Here is a 14,936-nt window from a genome sequence, read left to right as displayed (position 1 = left end):
AGTTTCATTACAAAATGATGAAGCATTGCGAGCTTTGACAGTACAGCATGAAAGCATGAAGCTAAAATTTCATAATGTGACATAGTAAACTGTCTTATAGCACAAAAATACAGTGTAATCTGAGCCTAGCATCACTCATGCTTTGCCATAGAACTGTTGGCAGCAGAGGCTAGGGTTTTACACCTTGTGTTAAACCCTAGTGTAACACACCCAAAGAAAGATTCTAGGTCTGACCAACCGTCTCAGTCGTGGGCAAAAAGATGAGAGTCAATGAAATTCTAAAAGATAATTTATTGACAAATAATCAAGAGATAAAATATAAAACAGTCCAGTGTCCCATTTATGAATCAAATAAAAACACACAGTCCCAAGGACAGAGCCAGCTATGCCACATGACCAGTTGCACTCCACGTGTTGCCTTTAACAGGGTTAGAAGTTGTTGTCTGAGACCCACCACCCTGCAAGCATATAGCCAGTGGTCACTCCAGCCTCTGCAACTCTGCTGCCTTTAGGCTGTGGCATATAATAGGCCCTGGCCTGCACAGAGAGACAAAATGACACATTCACTATAGAATTCATAGCGCAAAACCCATCCATCCCAAACATACCCAATTTCATCACATTACATACCTGCACAGAGAGACAAACGACACAGCAGTGTTTGTAGTGTGGGCTATAAGTAGACCAGTGTATCAGTGCAATGAAGCACACCTGCCTCTAATTAGTCCAACCCCATTCCAGCCATTGGCTCACCAAAAATGTGACACACACACACACACACACACACACACACACACACACACACACACAACCACTCCCAACCCAGTGCAACTTCACACAATAATATGGAGCTGAATCAACACGGGCACATTAGTCTACCATGTTACACCAGCCCCAAGGTGTCCACACCAATTCTGCAAAGACAGCTGTCAGTCTTCAGTCTGACAAGGTGCTCACGTCAACGGTAGCATTTAACTGTAAAGGCAACTTTATTTTTTGGATTATTGGTGTTACATTCCTGGTATTTCATTTGTGAAATCAAATTTATGTTGCTAAGATTTCTGATCTCTGAAATGGAATAATCACTTAGCCAACTGAGTTTAAATGTTGTATTCTTTCTTTTCCGAATCCCTGTTACCCAGGGGTCGGCAACCCGCGGCTCCGGAGCCGCATGCGGCTCTTTAGTCCTTATACTGCGGCTCCGCGTGGTTTGGGAAAATAAATTAGAAGTATTTAGCTGAAGTGCATTTTATTTGTGTTTAGTTCTTTTTTTAACTTGTAGTTCTAAATTGGAAGATTATTGTGATTTTGAAATATAAAAATAAAATTATATTCTATTATTTTTTTCATCGCTCAAAATAAGCGTCACACTCGCTTAAGCCGGTGTACCCGCCGAAACGCCGTGCATTTATTGAGACTTTCGACCCCAGATAGGCCAATAATGGATCTGGATCCACATTATGTCGGCAGCTGTTCTCCACCATGAACTATGTTAAAGACAAACACCGCTCACGCCTCACAGATGACAGCTTACAGTCCTGCGTGAAGATGAAAGCCCCGATTTGCAGACGCTGTGCGCAGAGGTTCGGGACCAGAAGTCTTATTGTAAACACATCACGGCAGACCCGACGATGTTTCCATGAACACGCTTTTCAGCATCTCTTTATTGAGCACTTTTCACACACGGTTGCTGTACGCATACAGCCGGCTGTAGCTTTTCAGCTCACAGCCCGACATACACCACCAACAACACAACAGCAGCAGAGAGAGCACAGGCTTTAAGGCGGCGAGGCGTGATTGCGGGTGCGCTCAGGTGCGTCCGCCTCCCCTGCAGCGGCGCTGCAGACCACGCCCCGCCACACACATTAACGTGGTAAAATACATATTTAGGCAGAATTTTGCAAATATCTATTTTTCATCTTTCAGCAGCATAGTGCTTTTTTCCAATTACTTTTTAAAAGTCAGGTCAAGGCTCCAACAGCCCAAAGGCGATATAAGGGAGGCGGCTCACAACAGTTTTTGTTTGCTACATGGATCATTTTAGTTCAGCTGGGTGTCTTTCCTTTTGTTATATTTCTTTAAGAGTTCAAAATGTGTTCATTACATAAATAAAATGTAATTTTCTCTGTAGCACTTCATGGATTTCATAAGCAGCACACCTTAGTTGCTCTGTGGATTCTTTTAAAAAGCAGTTAAAAACTTTTCTGTTCAAACAAGCCTTTTGTTGATCTACGTATTTTATATTCTTTACATTATTTACATTTGATCTTTTACATTGTGTATAAAGTCTATTGATTGTATTGTTTATTTGAATATTTGTGTACAGCGCTTTGTGACTGCCTGTCTGTGAAAAGCGCTTAATAAATAAACTTTACTTACTTACTTTAGATGTTCATACAAAGCACAAAGGTTAAAAACAATATATACAGTGTTAGCTTCATTTTAGATTTCAAAAAGTATTTGCGGCTCCCAGTGTTTTCTTTTGCGTGGAAACCGGGTCCAAGTGGCTCTTTGGGTGTTAAAGGTTGCTGACCCCTGCCTGTTACCAATGCCTTCGTAGAGAGAGTCTTGTCTCTTATGACAACAGCTTGGACTGACCAATGGAACTGCTACTCTTTGGAACATGTAAAGTGAAAAATTCAAGTTAAGAACATCTTTGGATACAGTTATAAGGAATTCTATACCTATGCACTCAAAAGAAGTGCATGCAGGAATTTAGAGGAAAGGAAAACATACAAGAGCATCTGAAGTAAGAGAAACTTTGAAACTATAGAATTGACTGTGTGCCTTTATAGTGGTGCTAGATTTGAATGCTAAACTGGTAAGGTTTAACTGGTACAGTTCTTGTTTTTCCAGTTCTTTCCAGGGTGCCTAAGTGCTTAGCTTGTGTGGGCATACCTGCTGTTGTTCCATGAGTCATAAAGCTGAACCTGTATGAGTTTTTGTTCCCTCTTCATTTATTTTAATTTGTATTAGTGTGACTTTATTTTATCCGCTTTATTTACCACTTTTGTGCATTGCAAATCCAGCTGTGACGCTCCTGTGCTGCATATCACCAAAATATTCAGAGCGCTGCCCAGGCTCACATACTGCTGCTGTCTCTTTGTAAACAAGTCCATCATTTCATGGATTATTATCCATGAAATGGTGGACTTGTTTAGTGATATTTCCTCCAGCTTCTCTATAAGTAGCAGTTGCTGGCTTGTGTTAAATACAAAATCAAGGAAGATAATTTTCAAGTAATTCACTACTGTCTATACAGGTGGAAGCTCTCTGCACAATTTTGATGATTGGATCGTCCACTCTGCAGCTGTTTCTACTTCACCTAAGTGCCCCTCTATGTATATATAGTCTCTATCTCCCCTTGTCTTTTGTCAGTTCATCTGTTTATGTTCCCGTGCCAGTTTACCTAACCTTGTGTCATGCAGAGCTTCTAGCTATAGTGTGTATTTCTAGTTTTAAGTTTCAGTAAGAAGAGCAAGAACAAGGAGCCATCATGGAAGGACAGGCCCCTGCATGGCATGTACCACCAGCAGATAGAAGAAGTGGCTCATATCAAGAAATCCTACCAGTGTCTGGACAAAGCTGGACTGAAAGACAGCACATAGCGGAATGGGAGCAAGCTTTAAGCACAAGATCGGTAGAAGCTCAGCCCCTATGGTTGCAGCAGATGGCCCCGCCCCTCCCTGAGCCTCGTTCTGCTGTGGTTTTTTCCTCTTAGAAGGAAGTTTTTCCTTCCCACTGTCACCAGTTGCTTGTTCATAGGGAGTGATTGTTGGGGTTTTCTCTGTATAATTGTAGGGTCTTTACCTTACAATATTCTCTTCTTGGCTCTGATTAGGCTAGATTTTGTCAGGAAATACCATTTGGTTTTCAAATGGGGGGAAAAATAACTGAGCAAAACCGTACATATTGTAAAAATTCTGAGTTTTGCAGCATTGTGTTAATCTGTATGGACACAGTTTCAACAGTAAGTGAGTTAGTGGAAATATCTGGGGTTCTGGGAACTAAAACAAGGCTCTGTTTTGAATCAAATTAAAGCCATCAAAGGTTCAATGTCAGTGAGCAGTGTGGACAGACAAGAAATCAAAAGACACAACCGTTCACATAAAACACATAAAACAGTAAAAAACCATAGGAAGTCCTCGTATGTCGTTTTGTCATTGCTTAAGAAGGACCTTCTCTCTATGAATAAAACCATTGTTCTAGGGCATTGAGTGATTTTTCCATTGTCTCTATTTCCATGTGGGCACAGTGAATATGATAGCTGGCATGCTTATACAGTGTCATGATGTGGTGCTGTGAAACTGTATAGCTAGTTCAACAGCAAGTAATGTCACCATGATATCCTGATCCACAGACACAAGCTGTAACCAGACTCCAGTGCTCCCATCACCACTTAGATTTCTCTAATCATGCTGATTTAAAGGTCACTGTGCTTCTCAACCTATTCAAATTATTTTTAGTGGTAAAGCAAAATGCATAATGCAATTATTAACCTGATTATGACTGTTAGTAGTAGCAGCTGCTGTTATGTATTAGTCATAGGAGTAGTACTTTTTATTATGCTGTACTCAACAAATCCTGAATTTTGGTCTTCAGTGGTTTGGCATATTGCAAAATTAGCTGAAACACACACTACCAGCTATGTAAGAAAAAGTGGGGGATAATTCCTGTCTTGGTCTGTATGTGTTTGAGAGAGAAAGAGAGAGATGGTGTAAGAGCGATCGAGCCAGTAACTTGGCTCCTAGCAGTGCTTAAAACAAACCTAGTTCTGGGAATATCCCAGAGGGACTAAGGAAAACTATAAGGGAAACATCTACACACATGCTCACACATACACACACTTGGACTATTCTGAAAGTACACAGAGCTCGCTTAAAGAGAAGCCCCTGCTCCCTGAAGTCTACTATCCTCCTGTGTGGAAAAATGATTTCAAAAAGATCTGCAACATTCACAGTACTCTGACTGTCTTTGCTTCTCTATAACATATATTACAGAGCCGTTTTTTTTCCCAAACTATAATTATACAATCCCTTTAAATATGTAGAAACATGTAGAATAGAATTTTCCTACTAAATGAAAACGATGTATGTATTTTTAATGTATTAATTCTAAATTTGTGGGAATGCATCAAGACGGGAGAAGAACATGGAGAAATAAAAGGAAAAGGGGACAGAAATAAGAGAGAAAACAGTTGGGGTGGGGGCAAAAGTGAGGATGAAGCAAACAGACATGCTGGGTCCCCAGCTGCTGCATCTGTAACAAAGCACACTTAAACGATACACAACACCTGAAAGACAAAGCAGAGGGAGGTACACAAACATAAAATACAACTTTGCTGTGTGTGCGTGTGCCTGTGTGAGTGAGAGAGAGACAGAGAGAGAGGATGTGAGTCTTTATATGAGCGTTTGTCATGAAACCCTAGAGCCACCAAGTCCCAAGGGGGGGACCCTACCCTTAAAAACAATGTGCCAGAGGGACCAAGGCCCAGGAAGCACCAGACCCAGACCTAGCCACACACACACACACACACACACACACACACACACACACACACACACACACAGAAACTGCACAGAGACGTCCATTCCCATTCACCCCACCCTTTGAAGTGTGGACCCCCCCATCATAGCCAGCAGTGCTGCAGCCAACCGGTCCCCCAATCACCAGCCAACCTTGGTGCCAGGCAGGGTGTAGTAAATGGGTGTGTAGATGACCCACCTACTCCGCTCCCCACTTTTATTCATACAAATGTATATGTATGAGTAAAATATTCTTTTTGTTTTCTATTAAATAAACTCAAAAAACACCTGCCTGTACATTTAAACAAACTTTAAAGGTTGACAGACACTTGCTTTTCAGGTTTCGAGTCACTGACTAAAAAAGCTCCTTTTGATGGAATGTGATGTAACATGTTTACTGAAGGCTCATTCAGAGAAACTTAAATGTCCATAGATACATGCTTCCTGATATGTGCCAGATCAACATGTAAACTAGATAGTATTCAATGACAGAGCATCTGCTGTTATGCTGTTATGGAGTTACTGTGCATACCTGAGAAGGTATCGAGTTTTGCAGCAAGAGCCACACTGGTTTAAAAAACTGGTGTCATTTCTTGGAGAATGTGTGACATTCCCCACTTGAATATAACTGAGGTGTGCATTTCACAGATGATGCACAGCAAATTCAATTTCATGCCCTGTAATTTTAGCAAAATATGCAAGGTGTTAGTTGCACTTCTCTCTCGGGTTTTCAAACTAACAAAAGTAAAAAGACTCAATATGACTATAGGCTATGCTTTTAACTCATTCTCAACCAGAAAATGCACCTTGTTGCTCTATAATCTATACTTTAAAAAACAATCTAACTAAAGTAGGGCACAGCCTAGCTATTGCTTAGGTTGCTCTAAACTTGCTGGTGTGAACACTCGCCTACTGCAGAAATACCTACATATTTTCATTCAGATATTTTGAAAAGATTTACAATAAGCTGCAGATTAATAGCGATTTAAAGAAAACCACCATCAGGATAAGGATGTCCAGTTCAAATCTTACTATTGTGTTTGACAGGAAAGCAAAAGAATATAGTTTAGATGTGGTGGATAACTTTTTGATCAGCATTTCTCCCTTACTTTTAATCAATACCTCACTGCTTTACACACTCTAAAGCAGTGTGTATATTGTATACATGTGTATAAACACCCATCTCGCCCCTGCGGGCGGTTTATCCTTCAAGCTCGGGTCCTCTACCAGAGGCCTGGGAGCTTGAGGGTCCTGCAGTATCTTAGCTGTTCCCAGGACTGCGCTCTTCTGGACAGAGATCTCCGATGTTGTTCCCGGGATCTGCTGGAGCCACTCGCCTAGCTTGGGAGTCACCGCACCTAGTGCTCCGATTACCACGGGGACCACCGTCACCTTCACCCTCCACATCCTCTCGAGCTCTTCTCTGAGCCCTTGGTATTTCTCCAGCTTCTCGTGTTCCTTCTTCCTGATATTGCTGTCATTCGGAACCGCTACATCGATCACTACAGCCGTCTTCTTCTGTTTGTCTACCACCACTATGTCCGGTTGGTTAGCCACCACCATTTTGTCCGTCTGTATCTAGAAGTCCCACAGGATCTTAGCTCGGTCATTCTCCACCACCCTTGGGGGCGTCTCCCATTTTGACCTCGGGACTTCCAGGTTATACTCGGCACAGATGTTCCTGTACACTATGCCGGCCACTTGGTTATGGCGTTCCATGTATGCCCTGCCTGCTAGCATCTTGCACCCTGCTGTTATGTGCTGGATTGTCTCTGGGGCATCTTTACACAGCCTGCACCTGGGGTCTTGCCTGGTGTGATAGACCCCAGCCTCTATGGATCTTGTACTCAGAGCTTGTTCCTGTGCTGCCATGATTAGTGCCTCTGTGCTGTCTTTCAGTCCAGCTTTGTCCAGCCACTGGTAGGATTTCTGGGTATCAGCCATCTCCTCTATCTGCCGGTGGTACATACCGTGCAGGGGCCTGTCCTTCCATGATGGTTCCTCGTCTCCCTCCTCTTTCTTGGGTTTCTGCTGCCTGAGGTATTCACTGAGCATGCTGTCAGTTGGGGCCATCTATATATATATATCTATATCTATATCTATATCTATATCTATATCTATATATATATAGATATATATACATATTTATATGGGAGTCGTGGGTTCATCTGTATACAGTAAGGCTAGACCCCCCCCCTGCTAACAATTCCATCATTTCTGCTGAGCTATTCAGGACATTAAGCCCACAGTTTCATCCTGAGGAACAAATTCACAATGCAGTCTCATTAATGCAGAAAAAAAATGACAGGGATTCCTATCAATTTTAAACTCTGGGATTGGAAACTGTTGAGTCTTCCACTGAAAACCTGTCAGTCATAGGCAGATATCAAACTGTCAACGATGATGGTAGTTTATAGTACGGGTCTCCACAAGTTACAGTGTTTCACCTGTTGTTTTTCACCTTACACATTAGACTTCAGATCATGGACAGTTGTCCCCAGAAGTTCTCACAGACATTGCCAAAGGCTGTAGTTTAAAAACCTGTAATAATTAAAAGAAAGCTCTCAGTTTAAAAGTATGTCTCCTAAACACTTCTCTGTCTCTGTGAACACCACATTTTAAACAGTGATTCCCAGCTGGCATACCTAATAGTACACAGTGAATATGAACGCACTGAGTTTTAAACTTGAGAGCACTGGTTGTACAATGTTTGTTATTACTGACCTTGTGCAGAAAAAATAAGGCTCCGGCATCCAGCCAGGTGTGAGCAGCAGGGAGGCCAAAGCACTGAGCTCACTTGAGCATGTGATTAGGGAAGGAGGTGTGATTAAGAAATATGCGCGAATTACACTCACACATCGAGGGCCGTCTGGAGAACAAAGCATTCTGAAAGAACATGTTTAATACTGATGTGTTTTTCGTTCTCACCTTCTAAAGCTTTTTAGTTTTGGGTTGTTGTTTTTTTAAATAAAGGAAATTTTCACTTCTTTTAGCGGCACAGGAACTCTTAAGAGAGAACATAACTTTGTTCTCACTGAGCTCTGGATCGCTTTTTCCACAGTGTACAAAAAGACACATTCACAATCAGATAACATATATTTTTACTTTTATTTTTCACTCCCTTTTTGCTAGAGGGTCCTGCGCAGTCCTAGGAACAGCTAAGATACTGCGCAAGACCCTCAAGCTCCCAGGCCTCTGGTAGAGGACCCAAGCTTAAAGGATAGACCGTGGGGTGAGAGGGGGATTTTTATATCGCCCTCTCACACACACACACATATATATGTGTGTGTGTGTGTGTGCTCCTGTCTAGCTATCTTTGTGAGGACCGAAATCTGCATTCTACTATACTTGTGAGAACCAGCAGTCACTTGTGAGGACACACAACCCGGTCCTCACATTTTTGAAGGCATTTAAAGGCATTTTTGAGGCTCAAAATGTGGTTTTAGTGTCAGGGTTACAATTAGCTTATGGTTAGGGTTAGGCATTCATTTTTAATGGTTAGGGTAAGGGGCTAGGGAAACCATTATGTCAATGAGGGTCCTCACTAAGATAGCTGAACAGGGTTGTGTGTGTGTGTGTGTGTGTGTGTGTGTGTGTGTGTGTGTGTGTGTGTGTGTGTGTGTGTGTGTGTGTGTGTGTGTGTCTTTTAGTTTTACATTTTTCATACGTCATCTGGGGAGAGGACTGCCAGGACCTGTGTCCTTGACTGCTGGCCAAATCACAAAGTACCGAATCCTTACAGCCCTCCCCTGCTAGTAGTGGGCCCACAGGAGGGTGGGCCCATGTATCCATGTATTGCTTTTGGGTTGTGCCTGGCTTGGCCCTATGGACTAAGGCAGGTACAATGAAGGATTTGACTGAAAATTTGTGAAGAGCACAGTCTTTATTGTAGTGTAATTTTGAATTTAGAACAGCTTATTTTTATGAAATATATGAAAAATCAGTTCATACACTTACAACAGTAGAATTGACCAGTGGCAAATATAATAGTGTCATTTGCCAATATACATCTCTGGAGATGTATATTGAAGATGTGGATTGCTTTGGAATTGAAATACAGCACTCAAAATTTATGAGAAAGATGATACATTTCTTTACCCAGAAGACGTTTAAAAGGAATAGGAATGAAGGGAAACTGATCATAGTTTGATTTGATGACTAAAAACTGTGTTTCTGTCACTAGATTCCCTCTCAGTATTGAGAACGGCACATGCAGCAGAACACCAACAATCTGAGGAGATGGCGATTTAGAGTCAGACTGTGTCATGTTAAGTTGCTAACTACTTGAAGTATTTCTGAAGTTAATAAACACTGACCCTTTTATTTTTCCTTTTTGATATAACTATTATACTGCACCTAAATATACTGTATGTACAGCAAGGATACTTATGTTTGTCAAAAGAACAATCAGCTGACATGGGCTCACACTCACTTGGAGATCAATAAAAAGGATGACTGACTGACAGGCTAATTGACTGCATCATTGCTGCCGTCATCAGCTGTTTACCTGTGTTTCTTTTGGCCTTGCTTATCAATAAACTGCCCAACCTGGGGTCCTCAGGGGACCTTCTGGTACACCGTCTGCCTGCACAAATATTTGACTGCAGCATAGAGCCACTAACATCATGAGATGCAAGCAGGTCAGTGGCATGAGGTTTGCGGAGGCATGTGGGATGAACAGTGAGGTCTTGCAACATGTCTATATTTACACACTGATAAGCAGTGCTGGAAAGTGACTACTAGTGCTCGACGTACAATGTAGGATAATAATGTAGGATTATAGGATAAATTTGAGTATGCTTTAAACACTGATTGGATAAGTAAAGCATCCTCTGAAACCATAAATGTGTTCTTTATAATAGTCATTTAGCTCATGCTGCTGATGTCCTGATGGGTCAAACAACAGCATCGCTCTACAGTAAAGCCATACATTAGTTACAGGATTAATACTAACAAACAGTACAAGGTATTATCTTCAGTTAAGGAGAACTATTTTCTTTTCTGAAGCGAGCTGATACCTTATCCCACAGCTAACTGAACTAAGTAACTAATTACTTTTGAAAATAAGTAATCAGTAAAGTAACGGGATTACTTTTTTTGGAGAAGTAATCAGTAATTAATAGCTAATTACTTTTTTCAAGTAACTTGACCAAAACTGCTCACCATCTGGAGGTGGAGGAGGTGGAGGAGGTGGAGGAGGTGCGCGAGGGGCTGCTCGCGGTGGAGTGCCGGAGCCAAGGCAGCAAACACTAAAACAGAGTGTGTAAAGAGTGACAAAATAAAAGCCATACAAAGAGCCACAGACTCGTGTCGGGGCCTGTTCACACTCTGTTTTGTTTTGAATGCCAGTTCATCATCCAGCCATACCATTAAAGTAGACCAGTCTGTTTCTGCTTGCATTGTTTTCTAGCTTTAATAAACAGGACGTTTTATTTTGCAAAAGTAATTATCTTTGTCATTAGACCAGTTTTTGTGTACATGCTTTTGCTTAAGTGTTATGTCATTCTAATTTATAATTATCATCTAGAGGATATTGTTATATTATCAAATCACACACACAAATATGTTTTTTCATGAGGTCATCGCGTACGTTTTGGCTGTTTGGGATGGCTGGAAATAGGAATATTTCAAACTTCATTCATCAAAAAGAACATCCCAAACCATGACTGCACATTCCTCATATGGAAATCTGTCATCATTTCAGTTCTTATGTTCTTTTGAATGTAATTGAAGACATAAATTGTCCCTTTCACTGAGGTTTCATGTGGACAAGGCTCTTACTTAAGCATGTTTTTTTCTTATCAGAAACACATGTACCATCCCAACTCGTCTCACACATCCTAAAAAAATGTCCTCTTTGATTTTCTGCTGGTAGGAAGATATAATTTTGCATTGCAGTTATGTGAACATTTATGGTGAATAAAGTAGGTCTTCACAGGGAAAAGGATTACACCTCCCAAACCCAATGTGATTGAGCATCTACTTTAAAGGCCAGAGTCATTTCAGTCCAAGCAGGCCCTGTTTGTAACCCCAAAAACCAAAAAGACTGCTGCCAAAAACAACACCACGGGAGAAATATAGGAATTGTTTTTTAGGGACGAGAGTCCCAATGAGGAAAATTTTTTTTTACTGTATTTACAGATTGATGTTGTTGCCCAATTCTGTATCTGATTAAATATAATGGAGATACACAGAATACTACATATTTTATATGTACAAACAAATTCAATTCTTGTATCCGTCTGCACTGTTTCCATCTGTTTTGTAATCTCAGAAAATCTCAGAAAACTCGTTGAATCCTGTGTTTGGCTTTGACCTGGATGCTGGATAATTGTTTGTGTAATATAATACAGCACAGAGGGCTTTCAAAGCATCCCACAACTGTAAATACACTAAGTCTATTTATAATGGAAGTCGCTCTAAGAACACATGAGAAGGATTTGAATTTTAGACAGGACTGGCAAAGAGTATCTGGTTAATTTTAATAATAAGTAATACTTTACAGACTAAATGCACCACTTCTGAAACAGTCATGTGAAAGCTAAAACAGAAACAAGGACCCACATCAGTGCATTTCCAGAGTTACACAATGTTCCATGATTTCCTGACAAAAAGAACCTTCTAGGACTTTTGTGTTCAACTAGTAAGTTACATGTAAATAATAAGGGGACATCATGGGGTGGAGAGGTACCAGACCAACTACTGAAAGATGATCAATTCAATTCAGTTCAGCTTTATTTGTTTATTTTTATTTTCGATCATCAGTCAACTCACGGCGCTTCACATTGGGAAGGAAAAAATACATTTTTACAGGGACAAACCTCCAGCAGAACCAGGCATATTAGAATATAAATAATAAATAAACCTACAGGGAGTGAAAATAGGTGAGTGAAGAAGAAATGTTCAGTGCATCACGGGAAGTCTCTCAGCAGCCTAACTAAAGGATGGCTCAGGCTCTCTTGATCCAGCTCTAACTATATGCTTTAGCAAAAAGGAACGGTTTTTAGATTAATCTTAAAAGTAGAAATAATGCGTCTGTCTCCCAAATCCAAACTGGGGCATGAATCTGCATTGTAATCCATTATTGAAAGATTAAATGTTATCAAAAATGGTCAGGCAAAATAGGATTTTCAGGAAATACTGTAAAATGTTCAGTTTCTATGCCATATGACAGAAGAGGATAAGAGGAGAGACGGTGCAGCGAGGTATGTAAGACTGAGACTTTATAAACATTACATCTACCTTAAAGATTCCTGAACCTAGAATGTGCATTCGTTGGTACACTTTGATTTAACTGCAAATATCCAGTGTTCAATTGGATGTTCAGTTATTTTTCACAAGTCATATGAAGTGTGATGCAATTTTTTTTTTTTTTTTGCTGCCGTCATCAGCTGTTTACCTGTGTTTCTTTTGGCCTTGCTTATCAACAAACAGGCCGACCTGGGGTCCTCAGGGGACCTTCTGGTACACCGTCTGCCTGCACAAATATTTGACTGCAGCATAGAGTCACTAACATCATGAGAATTACTATTTTTTTAATTGGTGACACTTCTTTCAAATTGAAAAGACAATTTCCTTTTCCTTCCATTACTTTGGGATGTAGATCAAATTGAAATTAATAGGTAAAATTATATATGACAGACACTTCTGTTTAGGCAGCTGGGTCTCAGAATATGCAAAATATGAAAAAAAGAGTCCTTCTTCAAAATATAGGATTACAGTTAGGGCTGCAGCAAGGGTCATTCATCATCAATGACCCCAAAGGGTTAATGTATGCACATTTTTTAAAGATAACCAAGTGGCTTTGTTGTGCAGTCTTAAACCAATAATAATTGAAAAAACACAGATTACCTTAAAACTAATATTAAAGAAAGTCTAAGATGGACTGAACTGTGATTTACAGCATGTGATTTTTTGCAGGTGTGTGAATGTGTAAAATGTGAGAAAAAAACATGCAACTGAGTATGCACGTGTAACCTGAACTAAAAAGAATAAGATTGGAAATATAGCTGACCTAGTAGTGCTGAAAGAGCTTATATGAAGGTCAATGCAATCCACCTAGCCAGGGTATCAAAAGTCTCTGATACACACACACACGTGGACAAGCGCACCCACACACATCCTCTTTTACCCGTGAGTAATACCCAAACAGACAGCTGACACTGAATGTCAAGATTTTGCAGCAAATTTAGCAACAACACAATTGTGCAACCGCCCTGTTCATTACATAAGAACCAGCATGATTTCATAGCCCCGGCGTAGCCTGCTTACCCTGGCAGCCCAAAAATGATCTCATAGTTCACAAACTGTCAGGCTCCCACCTGGTGGAGCAGTATTTATGGGGGCTATTATTTTCGTCCATATCCATACAAAATTATTTTACCTTGTACCCAATCTTCAGGTAAATGATGCCATGATTAGGCATGTCAGTTGCTCAGTCTCATCCTGGTATCCCACCTCTGTCTTTAAGCATGAAAAGGAAACATTTGATGTAAAACTCTCCATACATCAAACGAGCATTCTGTGGATAATTATTATTATTGTTTTGTTCAAATTTTGTCTTAAAACTGTTGTGATTATGGCAGTCACCCTGAGTCACTCTACAAGTACAGATGCCCTTTGTTTCTATAACAACAATGTTATTTCATTATTGTCCTTTCTCACACTAATATATTTCCCTTATTTATGTTTAATTTCTTTTTGAAGCTGAATTTGATTACATTAGATATTTATATCTTATATTTATATTTATATTAGATATTTATATCTAGTATTTCTAGTATTTATCTATTATTTTTATAATAGATAGATTTATTTTATAAGGTTAGGAGCTCTGTGAGGATCATACATCATATATGCTTTATTTGTTTCTTGACCTAGAAATCAATTTAATCTTTCACCATGAACTCAGAGGGATGAGGGTTAAGGAGGATCCCTGAGAAGCTGTGAGTGATGATACGCAGGACCATCCTTTTACCTGACAGACTTGGCTTTATTAGAAATCTGTTGGTGTTTGAATGCCGCAACAGATCTGCATGACCTGAAATTTAAATCGGAGTTTGATACCAAAGTAGAGACATAACAAAACCAACTCATTTGGTTCAGTTTTAACACCAAGATTTTAACTCACTATGAACGGGTTTCTTCTTTCACGAACCCTCCAAGGTCTAAATCATTACATTTTAGGACATCGTCAGGTCTCAGGAAAAAAGTTGTCAGGTCTCAGACTCACACGAAAAAATGTCAGGTCTCAGAATCACACGAAAAATTGTCAGGTCTCAGAATCACACGAAAAATTGTCAGGTCTCAGACTCACACGAAAAAATGTCAGGTCTCAGACTCACACGAAAAAATGTCAGGTCTCAGAATCACACGAAAAATTGTCAGGTGTCAGACTCACACGAAAAATTG

The 14,936-nt window shown here is 40.2% G+C and overlaps 1 long non-coding RNA gene across 1 annotated transcript; it reads right to left on the bottom strand.

Moving 5' to 3' along the window:
• Positions 1-271: 271 nt before the first annotated feature.
• Positions 272-695, bottom strand: LOC120440118. Its single transcript, XR_005612981.1, has 2 exons — positions 631-695; positions 272-537 (listed from the first exon to the last, which is right to left on the bottom strand). It is a non-coding gene; the product is annotated as an uncharacterized LOC120440118 (long non-coding RNA).
• Positions 696-14,936: the final 14,241 nt, after the last annotated feature.

This window comes from Oreochromis aureus, linkage group 5, assembly GCF_013358895.1.
Source record: "Oreochromis aureus strain Israel breed Guangdong linkage group 5, ZZ_aureus, whole genome shotgun sequence".
NCBI lineage: Eukaryota > Metazoa > Chordata > Actinopteri > Cichliformes > Cichlidae > Oreochromis > Oreochromis aureus.
Note: the sequence above shows the minus strand (reverse complement) of the source record. Positions and strands in the feature narration are given on the sequence as shown.